Source organism: Canis lupus, chromosome 13 (assembly GCF_048164855.1).
Source record: "Canis lupus baileyi chromosome 13, mCanLup2.hap1, whole genome shotgun sequence".
Lineage (NCBI taxonomy): Eukaryota > Metazoa > Chordata > Mammalia > Carnivora > Canidae > Canis > Canis lupus.
Genome location: NC_132850.1, coordinates 19158217 through 19174957, shown reverse-complemented (window position 1 = coordinate 19174957; position 16741 = coordinate 19158217). Strand labels below are relative to the sequence as shown.

At 59.6% G+C, this 16741-nt stretch overlaps 7 non-coding genes across 7 annotated transcripts; 4 read left to right on the top strand and 3 right to left on the bottom strand.

Moving 5' to 3' along the window:
• Positions 1 to 746: 746 nt before the first annotated feature.
• Positions 747 to 818, bottom strand: TRNAP-UGG (transfer RNA proline (anticodon UGG)). Its single transcript has one exon. It is a non-coding gene; the product is annotated as a tRNA-Pro (tRNA).
• A 1041-nt stretch (positions 819 to 1859) lies between these two features.
• On the top strand, positions 1860 to 1932 carry TRNAT-UGU (transfer RNA threonine (anticodon UGU)). The gene has a single exon. It is a non-coding gene; the product is annotated as a tRNA-Thr (tRNA).
• A 441-nt stretch (positions 1933 to 2373) lies between these two features.
• TRNAY-GUA (transfer RNA tyrosine (anticodon GUA)) lies at positions 2374 to 2464 on the top strand. Its single transcript is given in 2 exon segments — positions 2374 to 2410; positions 2429 to 2464. It is a non-coding gene; the product is annotated as a tRNA-Tyr (tRNA).
• Positions 2465 to 5310: 2846 nt separating this feature from the next.
• TRNAL-UAG (transfer RNA leucine (anticodon UAG)) lies at positions 5311 to 5392 on the bottom strand. The gene has a single exon. It is a non-coding gene; the product is annotated as a tRNA-Leu (tRNA).
• Positions 5393 to 11398: 6006 nt separating this feature from the next.
• Positions 11399 to 11471, top strand: TRNAT-UGU (transfer RNA threonine (anticodon UGU)). Its single transcript has one exon. It is a non-coding gene; the product is annotated as a tRNA-Thr (tRNA).
• Positions 11472 to 13912: 2441 nt separating this feature from the next.
• TRNAL-AAG (transfer RNA leucine (anticodon AAG)) lies at positions 13913 to 13994 on the bottom strand. Its single transcript has one exon. It is a non-coding gene; the product is annotated as a tRNA-Leu (tRNA).
• Positions 13995 to 14679: 685 nt separating this feature from the next.
• TRNAP-AGG (transfer RNA proline (anticodon AGG)) lies at positions 14680 to 14751 on the top strand. The gene has a single exon. It is a non-coding gene; the product is annotated as a tRNA-Pro (tRNA).
• Positions 14752 to 16741: the final 1990 nt, after the last annotated feature.

Below are 16741 nucleotides of genomic sequence, written 5' to 3'. Positions count from 1 at the left end.
TCGGGGCGGACAAATATGCCCGAGTGTGTTGGAAATCCAGTCCAGGGCTCCCCTGGGCCAGCGGCTTTGGAAGGGGAGCGAGCGCCAAGGCCGGCGGTTGGTCCCAGCGGCTCCAGGTTTGGACCCCTCTCCAGAGCGCAGTGGCCGGGCCGCAGGTTTGGGGCGCCCCCTCTGCAGCTCGCGGGGCTCCAGGTGAGCGAGCCCAGAGCCTAGAGGGTCCGCTGCATCCTCGCTGAAGGGCCAAGACGACTCTCCCCGCGTTGTACCGGGTCTGGGGAAAGCTGCACTGAAGGCCCTTCGGCTGGGACGGGTGTCTGTGCCCTTTGAGTCCCAGGGTCCCCAGGCCGCCACCTGCGACTGCAGGGCGGGGGGTGGGGGAGTGTCCGGGAGCAAGGCCTGGGGCTCTGGCGCGGGCTGGAGCTGGCCCCAGCGGAGGACAAGGGCCCGGCCCTGCGACCCTGGCGCGCCTCCGGGCGTCGCTGTGGCCCGTGGGACGCGCCCTGGCGAGGGGGGCACTCGTCCCCCCCATCCTCCCCGCGAAGGGCCTGCTAAGAACAGCCCGAGCGGCCGAAGCAAGCTGGTCCTGACCGAGGAGCCTGCGGGAGCCGAAGGGGGCGGCCCGGCCTCACCACGCCCCCCGCTCGCGGCTGCGTCCTCCTTGTCCTTGGGTCGCTCAAGGGCTTGGGCGGTGCCGCCGTCCTTTGGCTCCAAGGGGGGAGGGGAGAAAAAAACCGAAACCGCAGCTGGGGCTCGTCCGGGATTTGAACCCGGGACCTCTCGCACCCAAAGCGAGAATCATACCACTAGACCAACGAGCCAGCCCTGCAGGTGGGTGTCCCTCGCCCGTGATGCTCAGATGCTCAGCCTTCCAGGAGCCGCGGCCGCTCCGGGGCGAGCCCAGCCGTCGCCTGCAGACCCCGCGGCCTCCTGCGCGCGCCGGCGTCGGAAGCACACGGAGTCCGGCCCCGCGGCGGGCGGGGGGGCGCTCACGGGCTCAGCGCGCGGCAGCGCACGCCCCACGGAGGCCACGGCCGGTCACGGCCCGTCTCAGCCCCGGTCACGCCCCGGTCACGCCCCGTCTTGCCTCGGCTCGTCCCGGTCACGCCCCGGTCACGCCCCGTCTCGCCCGGTCACGGCCAGTCACGCCCCGATCACGGTCGGTCGGCCCCGGTCTCGCCCTGTCTCGCCCTGTCTCGCCCCGGTCACGCCCCTTCTCGCCCCCTCTCGCCCCGTCTCGTCCCCCCCGCCCCCGTCCCGCCCCCTCTCGCCCCGTCTCGCCCCCGTCTCAGCCCCGGTCACGCCCCGTCTCGCCCCGGTCCCGTCCCGCCCCGCCCCGCCCCGCCCCCTCTCGCCCAGTCTCGCCCTGTCGCGGCCCGGCCCGCGCTCCGCCGTCTCCCTCCTCCCCTGGGCCGCGAGCTCTGGGCGCGGGCGTCGGGCGGCCCGGCGGGGCCGACAGCCGTGGGGCTGCGCTGTGCTCCCGCCGCGCCCGCCGGACACCCCGGACCCGAGGCGACCCCGCCGCCGTCCAGGAGGCTCAGGCGGGCGGGGAGGTGGCCGCGCGTGCCTCCCGTGCCCCCCCGTGCCCTCCGTGCCCCCCCGTGCCCCCCGGGCCCCCCCATGCCCTCCGTGCCCCCCCGGGCCCCCCGTGCCCTCCGGGCCCCGTGAAGCCCCCGGCCGCTCCCCGCGGTCGCCGGGCTCCCCCCGTGCGGGCCGTGCGGGTGGACACGCCCCTGCCGGAAGGTGCTTCCTTCCCAACCACCTCCCGCCCCTTCGTGGTCTAAGGCTCCTCTAGATGCTGAAGCCGCGGGGCCGCAGGCTTTAAAACAAGGGATTGAACGGCAAAAATCCGCTCGTGGGTCGGCTCTATAGCTCAGGGGTTAGAGCACTGGTCTTGTAAACCAGGGGTCGCGAGTTCAAATCTCGCTGGAGCCTGAGGTGGGATGCTTGTTTTCCTGCCACGTTAGTCTCTGTTTTTGCACACCTGGCGTTTGCAGAGGAGGGCAGCTGAGGCCCACTGATCGCCTTGCCCCCGGCGGCGTGGGGTCCCTGAACCTGCCAGCTGCGGCCAGCCGGCCCCGGGGTTCTGCTGCGCCCCTGGAGCGGGTTTTGGGGTGAATCTAGGCCGAGTGGGGCAGAAGCCAGGCCCATGCGGCCCGATCCGGCTTCCGCTCCGCCTGCATGCTCACTTTCTCCGACTCCCAGCCCGCGTCCCGGCCCCCGGCTGCTCCTGGGATTCGCTTTGTTATCGACCAGACTGTCTGGGGACTCGGGGAGCTTCCGTCCTGGTCGGAGCCCCGAACACGAGGAGGCCGGACCCTCCCTGGCTGTTACCGCGTCCACAAAGGCCTGTCCCCGGGGACGCTGGCGTCGCGCCCTTCGATAGCTCAGCTGGTAGAGCGGAGGACTGTAGAGGCAGGCGGCTGCTGTCATCCTTAGGTCGCTGGTTCGATTCCGGCTCGAAGGAGCTGCCTTGCGTTTTGTCCCAGTCCCGATGGTTTTCTCCTCCCCACTAACTAGTCCCCTACCCGACTTCCAGAAATCTTTCTTCTCCCACCCGGATGACCTGGATTCTATTTTCAGGCAACCAGAGAGCAGCTTTCCCCCCACCAAGAAACTAAATTTCACTTACCTTCTTTGTGATAACGCGGTAGACGTGGTTCAGTTTACTCAGAAATGTGACCTAATGGGCTTTCCTATTAGATTTGAATCTGTTACCTCCTCCTCTTTGGGTCCAGTTTACGTGGATTAAACATTGCCGTAACATCCCTCAACCCCTCAACACGAGATACCTGCACTTTTTTATAAGCCCGAATACCGTATATTAGAAAAATCAGGGCTTAAGGAGAAATACGTTCGAAAAGCTGACCTTGGCAAGGATAAATACACAACAGAGGATGAGCAATGCGAAAAGGCTAAATATGCACATGGAGCTGCTCCTTCATTAATAAGAGAGAAATACTAATTTAAACAAGAGTATATTGCTTCATCACCAAATTAGAAAACGTTGATTAATATTTAATACTGACCAGGATGTCGTGAGAAGGACATTCTTGTTGAATGTCACTATTTTCTGGAGGGCCCTGGGCATTATAAATTGGAAACCTTAAAAAGAAGATAGTCTTGGATCAAGTATGCTATTCTACTGCTATAAATTTATCATTTACACATGAAAAAAGGAAATATGGCAAAATGTAGTTATTTTTGGATGTTTGTATTCATATTTTTATGTATTTTTTCCAAATATATCATGTGTATACATTAATAAAAAAGGGTTTTAACCTTACAAAATGAAGTCTAAACGTATTCTGTGAAAAGTATGTCCACACAAAAACCACAATAAACTGTGTACATTGATGCAAATGGAATATTTATTCAGCATTAAGATGAAATGAGACATCAAGCAATGAAATGATATGGAGAGACTTTTAATGTGTATTACGAAGTGAAGAAAGCCCGCCTGAGAAGGCTACATGCTGTACGATTCCAACTCTATGATATTCTGGAAAACGCAAAATGATGGAGACAGTAAAATGATCAGTGGTTGCGAGTGGTTAAAGGGAGGGAGAGATGCACTGGCAAAACTCAATTTGTAGAGCAGTGAGACTATTGTGTATGGCTCTAGAGTTTAGTGGTGGATATCGAAGTCATTATACAGTTGTGCATTATACCGTGCACATAACTTATACGTGTTATACATAAAGTGCATAATACAAAGAGTAAGCCCTAATGTTAGTTATGGACTTGAGTTGACAATGATGTACAAACGTATCTCACTAGCACAGGATGTTGATGACAAGGAGGCTTGTGGTGGGAAAGACGCACATAGATAGGAATCTGTGTTTCCTTATCCAGTTTTGCTGGAAACCTGGAACTGCTAGTCTTGGGTCAGGCTGCTGTAACAAAAATACCATTGTGGCGTAAGCCAATAATGTGTTGCTCACGGCTCTGGAGACTGGGAAGTGGAAGGTGCCAACAGCTTTGGTGTTGGACAAGCCCTTCTTACTGGCTTGTAGACAGCTGCCTTGTCTCTGTATCCAGTGCACATGGCTAAGAGAGAAATCTCTCAATTTCTGGAAAAAAAAAAAAAAACATGGTCCCTTTTGTGCCATAGGTGCCAGAGATATTTCTTGGTGAGAGGTGGGTGAAAAGGAAAGGAATGCCAAAGAGAAGTCATCAAAGTGAAATGAACCGGGCCTGGGAGAAGGTAGAAGAGGATTTTGAATGAGGAGGGGGCGAGTCATAAAAAGGAAGACACAAAGGGAGGCATGAAAAACGCCCAAGAGTTTTAGGTTCTTGCAGAGTTCTGGTTCCCTCCTCCATTTATTTCATTCACTTCTCATGACACTGTTGGGAATCCTCTACCTTCAGGGGAGCTGCCTGCTGGAGTGCAGGTGTGCGAATGTAGGTAAGAGGGCCCTAAGTGGCTGAAAAGTGCAATGGAACAGGCCCTCTCAGAGGAACCGCCAAGAGTCCTGGAGTGTATGGTCTGCTCTCTCCCACACTCAATCAGGCCCTGCGTGGGAATTATAGTTGAGTGGGGTAGACACTGAGAAGGCCTCCGCGAGGAGTAGATCCACTTGAAAGGAGCGGGTCAGTGGCTAAGCCAACACCATTCACAGCACAGCCCCCTGGGCCCCGCGCAAGGAGTCAGCCAAGAATCAGCCTGGAAGAGTTTTGGAATCGCAAACCCACCTGCAAGGTGAAATTCAGAATAACTGTGTACCTGCCCTGCCACCCGGGGTGCAATGATGCCTGAGTGAAAGTGGGAAGCCTGGGAAGAGTGGGCTTTCGCATTCATTCATCATATTCTGTTAGAAAAGTAATGTAATTAAAACCCCAATCGGGTGTGTGCAGGTTATTTCTCGAAGTATAGAGCTGCGACTCCCATAACCAGTGCCAGCAGCGGGCTGATGGGGGTGGGGGGCGGGCGGGCGGGCAGGGAATTTCCGGGAAGTCTTTCTGAGCAGCTGATGCCCATGCGTCGCCGTAAGAATGAATCCGTGTGAGTGTGGATTTTAGAAGAGGGAGACCGAAAACCTTCTCGATTGAGGGGACCCAAAAGCAGGGCCAAGCCTAGCCGAGAAGAAGGTGCGCCGCCAGTACTAAGCCCGGGAGGGAGGATCAGGAGAGGGAGGATCTCCGGAAGGAAACAGCGCTGATTTGATTTGCAAATAGAGAAATCCGTGTCCCGTAGGAACTTTGTGATGGGGAAGAGGAATTTTGCATAGCTTTTGGTACTTAGTCTTTTACCAGCTCCCCTTTTAACAAAGAACAGTGTTGGGGATTTCTAGCAAGATTAAAACGCTCTCCTGGCAGTGATGGGATTCGAACCCACGCCTCCGAAGAGACTGGAGCCTAAATCCAGCGCCTTAGACCGCTCGGCCACACTACCACAGCCTCGGGGGCTTTTTTCCATCTCTGAGTTACTTACCCATCGCAGCGTGCAGGCTCCAAATTCGGAATTTTTTCTTCTTCCGTGGTTAGAAGGGCTCCCCGCGCCGTCCTCGTGCACCCCCGCGGACCCGCTCCCCCCGCCGTCCTCGTGCACCCCTGCGGACGTGTGCAAACGCAGGGAGGCAGGGTCCGCCGTAGTCGCGCACCTAGAGAGGGGCCACAGTATAGTCGCCGGGTACCAGTGTGCGTGTCCCAGGAAGGCTGTGCCTTTTCTTTGACTTGGGCGATAGGACGCAGGGGTCATCCGCCCGGCAGCTTAGTGCAGGTGGAGGACCGGTGAGGAGCCCGGAGCTGAGCGCTCGGGCGGCGGGGAGCGAGGCCGCAGCTCGGACCCCGCGGGAGCAATATCGTGAGCCCGGTACCTCGGGGGGCGCCCCCCCTCCCGCTGCTCCAGGACCTCGGGGGGCGCCCCCCCTGCGAGCCCCGGGACCTCGTGGGCGCCCCCCTCCCGCGGCCCCCGCCCACGCCGCCCGCCTCTCCTCCTGGCCTGAGGCGGCTCCGAGGCGGTTCCCCAAGGCCTGGGGGCCTGCGGTTGGGTCCCGTGAGCTTCTGTCCTCGCCGCCGGGGCGGGGGGGGGGGGGGGGGGCGACAACGAACAGATGCGAAGTTCTAGAAGAGCTGCTTGGAAATGGGGCGCAGAGAGCATCACGTGGACGTAGAGGGTCGTGGGGAAGTGGAGCCAGAAAGTTGGGCCCCGGAGGAAAGGGCCTGGATGGACCCAGGTCACAGGTGGGCTCTTGGGCGCCAGGACCGCTACCTGCTGGGCCACGGCCTCTCCAGCCTCCCACCTCACCCCTCCTTGCAGACAAGGTATTAAGTACCTCCTTTTTGCCTTCTGCTTTCCTCTCTCTAGTTCTAGAGCTCCCTGGGCACAGACGGGTGTCCACCCTCCGCTCCAGGCAAGTCCCTTTCCCTCCAGAAGCTCCCGGAATCAGGAGCCAGGCACAGGCTTGGAGGCTGTCTGCAGGGAAGGCCACTGGGCACTGTCCAGTCTCACGGGAGGGTCAAAGGTGTGGCTTCTGCGCCCTACACCCTGGAGGCAGAGGGATTCAAACCCCTGTAGCTTTGGGGTGAAGGGTAGGACTTCCAAGAAATGTCACTTTGTGTTTCAGAATCCTCAGAGAAAAGCAAGTGTGAGCAGCCTGCCTTCAGCAGCACACCAAAGTTTTTGCCACTTTGGAAAGACTAGGTTTTGTGTAACCACCTCAGTATGATAAGGAAGCATCAGTCACAAAGGGAGAAAACAGTCAGGGGCTTTTTATTACTTCAAAGAAGTGGGGAGGAAATGGAAAGGGGAAAGGTCAGCGGAGGGGCCTGGCTGGCTTAGTGGGTGGAGCATGTGGCCCTTGATCACAGGGTGGTGGGTTCAAGCCCCAGATTGGGTGTGGAGCCTACTTAAAATTTAAAAAATAAACAAAATATTCGTTGAACTATTATGCCTCCTACTGAGCCAGACAAGGAACTTGGGCCCATTAATAGGTCTTGGGAAGGCCTCATTGACACTTTTGATGAGCTCCCAGATGTGATTATACAGGCACGCCTGTGTCTGTGTTAGGGCACATACACATTTGAATAAACCACGATTTCTGTAACTATGTTTTAACTTAAGACAACAACAACAACAGAGATTCTCATAAGATGGAAGTGACCTGAGCCCTTCTTCATCAGGCCCTAAAAAGAAGCAGTCGACTGGAAAGAACCTGATTGTTACAGCAGAGCTCCCTTTGATGCTGAGATGCCGCATGTTCCGCATCCAAACTGACCGATGCGAAAGCACGTTCTTATCAGGAGAGAAAGTACCACACTCTCCCTTACCTGGCTGAAGTGTCTGGCCCCTTTCTGCACATGCTGTAAAAATCTTGTTGAAAATTAAACACTAATAAATAATAGGTTCCTTTTGATGAATGTAGCAGATAGTCCTTTCAGCATTTATTGAGTCCCTACTTTATATTTAGCTCCTACGTGGTCTACATGCTAATTACATCATCCGTCACAGTAGTGCTGAGTACAGCGACGTGCTTTTACTTGCAAGTTTTCTAAAGTAAACATTCAAAGGAAAGGAGAGGAGGGTAATCACTTTCCTCATTTTCAACAGGAGAATCAAGCCTCTTATTTTTAATTTATATTTTTCCCTTACAATGTTCATCATCTCAGGAAACCAACCCACTATTAAGTCAGACTTACCAGAAGTCCGGCCACTATCTCTAATAACAGTCCAGGGGGCCGAGCAGGAATCCTGTAACAATCAGTCCCAAGTGGCCAAGACTTGATTAGTAACTGATGGCTTTCCTAACATTTGTTCCCGGAGCAACCAAAGAAAACCAACCATGGCCCCTAACCAATCACATAGGACACCTGCTTACAGATGGGCTGTCTGCAGCTTCCCCGCGCCAAGAGTCCTCACTCAGCACTCCCCGAAGCCGCCTTCTTGTTTTCCCCTATAAAGCTTTTCCACTTTTCTGTCTGCCTCGGAGTTTCTGCCCAAACTCAAGTGATGATGACTGACTTCCTTGTGACAGCAAGCTCTGAATAAACAGCCTTTGCTTGCTGTCGTTTAGTTGGTCTTCATTTATTTCCACACTAGAGTTAAAATTTTGCCAAATCAAAAAAGTTAAGGGAAGATGGAAGAAATACAGATAAATAAGGAAAAAAGTAATGAAACACAATCCTAAGACGCCTAGCAGGAGTCAAGTGATTCTAGAGAACTTCTAATTGGCCAGAGCACCAAGAACATGCCTTTTTCATGTTGTCCTCTGGAATGGGCTAGAGGAATGGGTTCTGAGACCCTCGAGTCAGGCCAAGTGAGCCGAGGGCACCGCGTGGCTGGAAACACGAGAGCCCTTGATGTAAGGTCCCGAGACAAGCTCCAGGGGGAGGGGATAGGCCGTGTGCAGACCGAGCCTGCTGGGCAGATGTCTATTTATCCTGGGAGAAGGGTGACCGCATGTCCCTGACGTCGGTCATGGGTGTGGACCTGGCTTCTCCTCTTGGAATGCTCCTTTGAGCCTTTTAAATTCCTTTCAGGTGTGTGGCTAGCAGGGTACAGTCACGGGGCGGGGGGGGGGGGGGATGTCCGTGCACGCAGGGAAGAGAGCTTGCTGAGCCATGACGGGGTGAGGGCGAGGGCACGGAGGCCAGGAAAATGTCAGAGGAGCCAGGAATGCCCCAGAGAGTGAGAGAGGAGAAACCGCCTAAGCAGGGAGGGGCGGGGAGGGGAGGGGACAGAGAGGGGACGGGCAAGCCGCTGGGGAGCCGATTTTGACCCCTTAGCCATGTCGCCTACGGCCAGTGTCTCTGGGTAAAATGACATTAAAGGTGGTAGTAATGATGATGGTATCGAGCCCTTATTCCCAAAACAAGGACACCGTCTCTCTGTAAGGTTCCGTAGCTGGCCCAGGGCTTTCTAGCCACTTGGCTACATCCCCACGTCTACACACACCAGCACAACACACCACCCGGGACTCAGCATTTGTTCTGACTTGGTTTTCCTGCCCCAGAGAGAAAGTCAAGCACCCTGGCGTTTCCTCAAGGATTATGGCACCTGTCGCTAGGTGCAGAGGGATGCCCATGCCGTGGCCTCCGAGGTTTCCACTGCTAAAACGCCCCCCATAGGTCAATGGGGTACGGCGACCGAGCCTGGATTCCCCAGAGCAGAACTGCTGGCGATGGGTCCCCACGGCGAAGGTCCCAGTGGGGCCTCGAAGCCCCAAGGACCAGGAGCAAGCTCTTGCCCTCGCAGGCTGCACCGACTCAGGCCTCCCACAGAGCAGGCCCAGTGCCCGCAGGTGTTCACCTCTGTGTATCTCGGGGCTTGTCCACATTCTAACTGAGGCCACACGGCGAGGACTCATGGGACAGGAGGACCCGGAGCTGCCTGCAGCCTGACCTGGCGTCAGATGGGGTTTCCACCTGGACCAGCACTACATGGCCCTTGGCCCTCCAGGCAGGCTCTAGTTGCTGTTTGCAGAGTTTTCTGTACAGACAGTTCCTTCTGGAAGCTTCCCCACGTAGTCATTCCCCAACACAGAGGAGTCAGTTCAAAGCCTTGCAGTTCCCTTGCACACGGGGGGGTGGGGGGGGTGGGGGTGGGGGGAGATATTGTCTGACAGAGAAAGACTGAGGTTTGAGCACCAAAATAGCATTGGGAGAAGCAGCTGTTGCCAACCCACAGAAGATGCTATCACCCCCTCTGCCCTGAACAGGTGCATATGTCATCCCATCTGAGGACATCGGGAGGCTTCTCCCTGACTCATCCCTGAACCAAGAATATCTGCCACGAATGCCTGATTTTGCCGATCTAGAGATTTCTCTTCCTTAAAAATGCGTAAGGTCAGTGGCATCATGTTTGACCTCAGCACAGCTGACAGGAGAACTGCAGGCGGTGTCTTCCTGTGGGATATGGGCTCTCAAATGTGGGGCGATGATCTAGGGGAAGCCAGTGGGGCCTGAAGTGAGAGAACTCGCCTGAAGCAGAACAAAGGCGGTGGAAGCTCATTGAATACACCTCAGGGGAGCCGCGTGCAGGAGAGCAAAGGAGGAGCTGCGTTCAAGGCCCAAGGTCAATGGATGGGCCAGGGAACGGATGGAATGTTCCATTTCTGTGACTGTGCCTGGTTGTGGGTAGCCCATGGTCAGTAGGGCCCATGGATACTCCGACGTGGGTCACCCGATGGGCCTGTGTGGGTACCGCGGGTCCTTGGGTCTTGGTCGAGTCTCCATTGCTCAAGCCTATTGCCTGAGGGTGGCCTTGACACTGGAGACCTGGGGCCCTGGTGCCTCTACGCAGCCAAACCCGAAGGAGTCATGGAAGGTTCCTGGGCTTGTCATGAGAAACAATTGAAGGACAGACAGACATACGGCACAGCGGGTGAGCGGGGCCAGCAGGGAAGTTTATTAAGGCACAAGATACGCTCCTGGGATATGGGGGCGAGAGCAGGCGAGCGAGCACTGTGTCCAGGGGGTTGGGTTTCTCTCTTTTACCTGCAGCTGTTAACTAGGGGGTGGAAGTTCATTAGTTGGGGCGAGCAGCAGGTTTCCCACTTTTTCTTCCTGAGTCAGGGGTTTCCTGTCTTGGCCTCGCCGTCCTGGGCGCACGTCTGGTCTGGTCCCGCTTCTTGGGGAGCGCGGCGGGCACAGGCCTCTGGCCTTCCTGGAGGCTGGCATGGGGCCCTGCTTGCTGACCTCCCAGCTGTTGTGTTGGGCCCCGCCCTCCGACACAATGGGTCATAGGTCACAGAAGCCTTGCACATTTCTAGGCCTCGGACAAAGCAAAACATCAACAAACAGTGCTGGAGCAGGTGTGTGGGCAGAAAGCCTGAAGCTTACAGAACAGATTTGCTTCGCTCTTTGGGGGGCTGCATGAATCGGGGCCTTTTTCCTCATCCGTGATGATGATATTTGCAGTAAGAAATAAGTATAAGATCTTAATTTTCAGTTCCTGCTCAGTAGCTTATATAAAGAAGATTTTCAAAGAGTGAAAATCCTTTTTAAGAAGTTATATTATTTTCATGCCCAACCTGCACGTGAATCTGCGCATGTGTTTAAGGCAGGGTCACACTCTTCCTCCCCAATACCCGTTCCCCCCACTGCCTTGTCTCCCTAAATCCTCGGGGGGGAAGCAGTAGCTCCAAAGGACACACTTGGGGTGCGGGGCTCCGGATCCAGCAAGGACAGCCCCGCCCTAGACTCCTGTTCACCCTGCGCAGAACCCGGCGGGAGGAGCCTCAGGGCCGGGCCCTCCTCCATCGGTCCTTTCTGGGCCCAGACGCGCGTGTTTCCGGGCGAGAGACCACAAGGCGGCCTGGTGGCGGCTCTTCTCAAAACGGAGTCTTCCCGAAGAATCCACGGGACCGAGGAGGGCCCCGAGCTGGAGGCCGGGCCTCGGGTCGGGCCGGGCTCCCCGCCGCGGCTACAAGGGGCGAAGACGAGCAGGGACGCAGGAGGTGGCTCCATAGCTCAGGGGTTAGAGCACTGGTCTTGTAAACCAGGGGTCGCGAGTTCAAATCTCGCTGGGGCCTGTGGTCCTTTTTTCCTGCGAGTCGCCTGGGGCCACTGGCTGGCAGGACCGCGGGGTTCCGGGCCGCGCCCCCGGGGCTCCACCGCCCTCCCCCAGCCCCCCCTCCCCCCCCCACGGGGACGCCCGGAGGCCGGGGCGAGGCCGGGGCGAGCCCGGGCCGCAAGGCGGCTCGTTGGTCTGGGGGTGTGATTCTCGCTTAGGGCGCGAGAGGTCCCGGGTTTAAATCCCGGAAGAGCCCGGTTTGGCGGCTCCAGCCCGCGGACGCCCTCTCCGTCTCTGCGGCGCGCGCGGGGTGTGGAAGGGATGTGCAGGGGACGGGGCCTGCCCTGGGCGCGGGCGCGGCGCGGGTCATCGTTCCAGCGAGGTTGACCTGTGGCTGACCTGAGGCCACATCACAGTGGCTTTACTTTCTCCCTTGCCCTCCCTCCTCCCCCTCCCTCCTCTTTCCCTCCTCCTCCTCCCCCCTCCTCCCCCCTTCCTCTTCCCTGCTCGGTCCTCATTCTACTCGACCCCACTGGCCTTCTGTCTCAAACACAAGGCCCTGTTTCCTGTTCTAGACCTTTCCCTTGCTATTTCCTCTTCTTGGGATATTATTTCCTCAGATATTCCTATAACTTCCTCTTCAATTCCTTCTGTGCTCAAACGTCACCTCTTGAGACAACGTGCTTGATCACCTTTTCCAGAACAGCCCTCCACCGTCACTATTCCCTACGTTATTTTTTCTTCGCAGCACTTAATCATTTGACAGGATTACGTACATTCGTTTTTTTCCTTCTCTTTGCCCCTATTAGGATATGAAGCCCAGAAGGCCAAAGGTTTCATTATGCTTGCGTCTGTGCCCTAAGCACTCACCACCGTGTATGGGATGTGGTGGGTGATCAATGCGTGAACGAATGAATGAATGAGTGAATGCGTGAATGAATGAATGAATGAATGAATGAATGAATGAATGAAGGCATTCCCAGACACACCTGCCGGCCTCCGGAAGCCACGACCCCATAACGTGGCGTTCGGGCCTCTGGGTGCACCCTGCGAGCCGGGCTGCGGGCTTCCAGGGACACAGGCCTCCTCAAGCCTCCAAGCCCCGGGGTGAGCCTCCCCGCACCTGCGGACGCCACTTACCAGGATCGGTACCGGTGATAAAGAGACTTTTTAATTTTTTAGCCAGACTCCCACGAAGGCTTCTTTGCTCTCTGAGGTTTCCTGTACAGTGTGCGTCCTTGCTCGTCCAGCCTGCGGTGGAATTTCAACCCTGATGGGCGAAAACAAGGCTAGGCCTGTGCTCTGAAATGTGTTGGGTAGGTGCTTAAGTCACGGGAACACGCAGGCCGTGGAGCGCCGGGCTGTGCGCCGAGCACCTCGCGCGTCGCTGAACCTGCCCCAAGGCTCCCGGGAGTAGCGCGAGGAGGTCGAGGCACGCAAGACGAGCCACCGGCCTGGGCCGCACCGTGGCGGGAAGCGGAGCCCCGGGGCCCTGGGCCGGAGCTGTCCCTGCAGGTGTCCCCCCAGGTGTCCCCGCAGCCGTCCCGCAGCCGCTCTCGCAGGTGTCCCCGCAGCCGTCCCCGCAAGTGTCCCCACAGCCGTCCTGCAGCCGTCCCCGCAGCCGTCCCCGCAGGTGCCCCCGCAGCCGTCCTCGCAGGTGCCCCCGCAGGTGTCCCCGCAGCCGCCCCCGTAGCCGCCCCCGCAGCCGTCCCGCAGCCGTCCCCGCAGGTGTCCCCACAGCCGTCCCGCAGCCGTCCCCGCAGGTGTCCCCACAGCCGTCCCGGAGCTGTCCCCGCAGCCGTCCCCGCAGGTGCCCCCGCAGCCGTCCCCGCAGGTGCCCCCGCAGGTGTCCCCGCAGCCGCCCCCGTAGCCGCCCCCGCAGCCGTCCCGCAGCAGCTCCCGCAGGTGTCCCCGCAGGTGTCCCCACAGCCGTCCCGCAGCCGTCCCCGCAGGTGCCCCCGCAGCCGTCCCGCAGGTGTCCCCGCAGCCGTCCCCGTAGCCATCCCCACAGCCGCCCCACGCACAGCAGCGCACGGCCTTCCGCGGAGGGCACCGTCTTACAGGGCCTCCAGGCCGCTCTGCGGTCGTGCGGCCGGCGGGCTTCCTGGCGGCGGCGTTCCTCCATTCTCGACCGCCCGGCGGTGTCACTAACAGGCAGAGCGGGCCACACCCGCTCTCCGGTCGAGTGGAGGGCGGCGACGCGCGGGTTGCGGGCGGAGGGTGTGCGGGGCCGGCGCCTGACCCCGGGGACCAGGGCCCCGCGGCGTCGTTAGGAACCCGCGGCGAGATCACCGCCTTTCCAGGAACAACGGAGTGCGGAGGGCGGATACCCGGGGAACCCGCAGAGCAGCGCGGGCCCCGCTGCACAGCAACTAAAGAAAGCGGCGGAGTTCGCGCCCCGACGTGGCCGCGCCGCAGCGATCATCGCCGTCCGTCACGGGTGGGTCAGAAAAAAGTGGATGGCAGCGGTGGGATTCGAACCCACGCCCCCGGAGAGACTGGAGCCTTAATCCAGCGCCTTAGACCGCTCGGCCACGCTACCTGCCGGGGCCCGCCGGCGGAGGCGCACTCCCTAGCCTTGCCTTCCCTGCCCGGCTCCGCCCCGGCCCCGCCCCGGCCCCGCCCCCGGTGCCCAGGCCCCGCCCCCCGCCCGGTCAGTCGGTCCGCGGCTCTCCCGGTTCTTCCCTGGCCGCCCCCTCGCTGGTTTCCCGCGCCTGCTTCTTCGGGGCCGCAGGGCTTGAGGCCGGCGGAGGGAGCCCCGCGCTCGCGGAGCCACAGACTGGGCCGCCCGCCCCGCCGGGCAGCGCCGGGACCCGTAGCTCCGCGGGGGCGGGGGGGAGGAGGGGACCGCGGGGGGGCGCGGGGGGCGCGTTCCCTGAGCCGAAGGCGGGGCCCGGTCCGCCGCGCGCGGAGCCCCCGGAGCCCCCCGCCCTCCCGTCCCCCTGCGCGCCCCTACGCTGGGGCCTCCCCGCACCGCCGCGGCATCCCTGGCTCCCCCTGCAGCGGAAGCGTGCGGGGATCGTCCCCTTCGGGCCCGCGGGTTCCTAAAAAAGACTCGTAGCCTAAGGAGCGCCGCCTTCGGGAATCTGCGCGCGGGCGCCGCGGTGCAGGCCCCCCCGCCAGGCCGCACCCCACGCCCGCGGCAGGGAGACGGGTCTCGTCGGACGCCGCGGGCGCCTCCAGAACTGCCTTTACTAAATGGGAGAAATGAGCGGCCAGGCGTGCAAGGCTCGTTGGTCTAGGGGTATGATTCTCGCTTAGGGTGCGAGAGGTCCCGGGTTCAAATCCCGGACGAGCCCTGTTTTTCTGTCGGGAGCCTGTGCACCTAGTGATGCAGGACCAGCAGGAGCACCTGTGCGCCTGGGAGCACCTGTGCACCTAGCGTTGCAGGACCACTGCCCCACCTGTGCACCTAGCGATGCAGGCCCCTGTGCACTTAGCGTTGCAGGACCAGCGCCTCGGGGAGCACCTGTGCACCTAGCGATGCAGGACCAGAGCCCCGGGGAGCCCCTGTGTACCTAGCATTGCAGGACCAGCAGCCCGGGTGTGTACGTTACTCTTCAGACGCATGCACTTGGCGTGAGTGACTCGGACTCGGACCAGATGCCATCACGTGTAATTCACACAGCGTTTCTTCTAGGAAGCCACTGTTTGTAAGATCGACCATGAGTTCTCTTCTGCCGCTTCTCGTGATCACCCAAAGTCGTGCATTCCGGATGGGGCGCGGGGTATTTTCTATCAATCGTCTTGCGTAACCCTGGATTTCCGTCCACTGCCATCACGGGGGCCCTCCCTTGGGTGCTGGGACCCCCGAGGGTGGCAAACACAGGGAGGTGTCTCAGCACACAAGTCAGGGCCCCCTCCATCCTTGCAGCCGGGCCTTCCGGGGACCGTGTGCATGTGGGGCTGCCACCCCCCAGGGATACACTGAAACGGGGCGCCCAGGCCTGCGCATGTCAGGCTCACCTGCCGAGCTTTGTCCCCATTCGCTGGAGTGCGATCCTACCCCACACCAATTTAGTGGGACTCTGGGAGGAGAGGCCTTTGGCCTTTGTTTATCGGTTATTTATTAAAAGCTCCCAGCTCTAATGGGCGTCGGGAGCTACAGATGCTACCCATGGCTCTCCGGGTCATGGCGGGAGACTGTGCCCCGTACCCCAGTCACCCTGGGCATCCTGTATCCCATCTGCCCCCCTTACAATCCCCCTCCATCCGGAGCTTCATCTTCCCTGGATACTGGATATGGTCTGTTCTGGGTGCAAACCGGAGCCAAACGTAGCCTCTCTGTGAACCTCCCCACGGCCCAGGCTCCGGAAACAAGCCCTGCTAAGAGTGGGGAGCTCCGGAAGAAAAGGGGTGGCCCAGTGGATCAGCTTGGTTTCGGGGGGGCCAGGTGAAAATGTGCGTGCCTCTCAGTCCTCACGGAAAGGACTAGACCCCACAGGATGCGCCCACACACTCCCTACCTGCTGGGCACTCGGTGCTCACAGCCGCTGGAGGTGCCCGACTCACCTGATGAAGGAGACCTGGGACCTCCCGGGCTGTTCCACGTGTCTCTCAGCTCTGGGGCTGAGATCGAACTTCTGGCACCTCGTCGAGATTTGCGAGAAGTCCTAAATAATCCTGGGACCCCCAGTAGCCCTCCACACCGCTCTCAGCCCTGCACCAGGTGACGCTGGCCGGACGCTGAGAATCTCTTCAGCGCCCACGGCCTTCTCACCACCTGCGGCAGCCCCGCCGGAACCTGTGCTGCTGCGGCAGCCCTGACGGGGTCTCCGGTCGGCCTCGTGCCCCTCCGGGCCTTGGCGGGGTCTCTGGCTGGCCCTCCTGCCCCTCTGGACCCCTGGCAGGGTCTCGGTCGGCCTCGTGCCCCTCCGGGCCCTGGCAGGGTCTCCAGTTGGTCCTTGTGCCCCTCCAGGCCCTGGCGGGGTCTCCAGTTGGTCCTCGTGCCCCTCCGGGCCCTGGCGGGGTCTCCAGTTGGTCCTCGTGCCCCTCCAGGCTGTGCCCACAGAGCGGAGCAGTCTTATAACCTAGGCCGGAGCTGCTCACTTCTCAGCTTACAAGCCCCTGTGTCTCCATGTCACTCAGTGTAGCGTCACAGCTCCTTGTCGTGGCTTTAAAAATCTCCAGGGGTTTTGCTGCTTCCTGGCCTCCCCCGGCTCCCGACCTCTCCGGGCACCCACTCCTTCCGCTGGCTGCGTTCCCACGACGTTAGCCGCGAGTACGCCTCTCGGGTTCCCACCCCAGGGCCTTGGCACATGCCTTTCATTCTGTCTTGCGTCTTCTCTC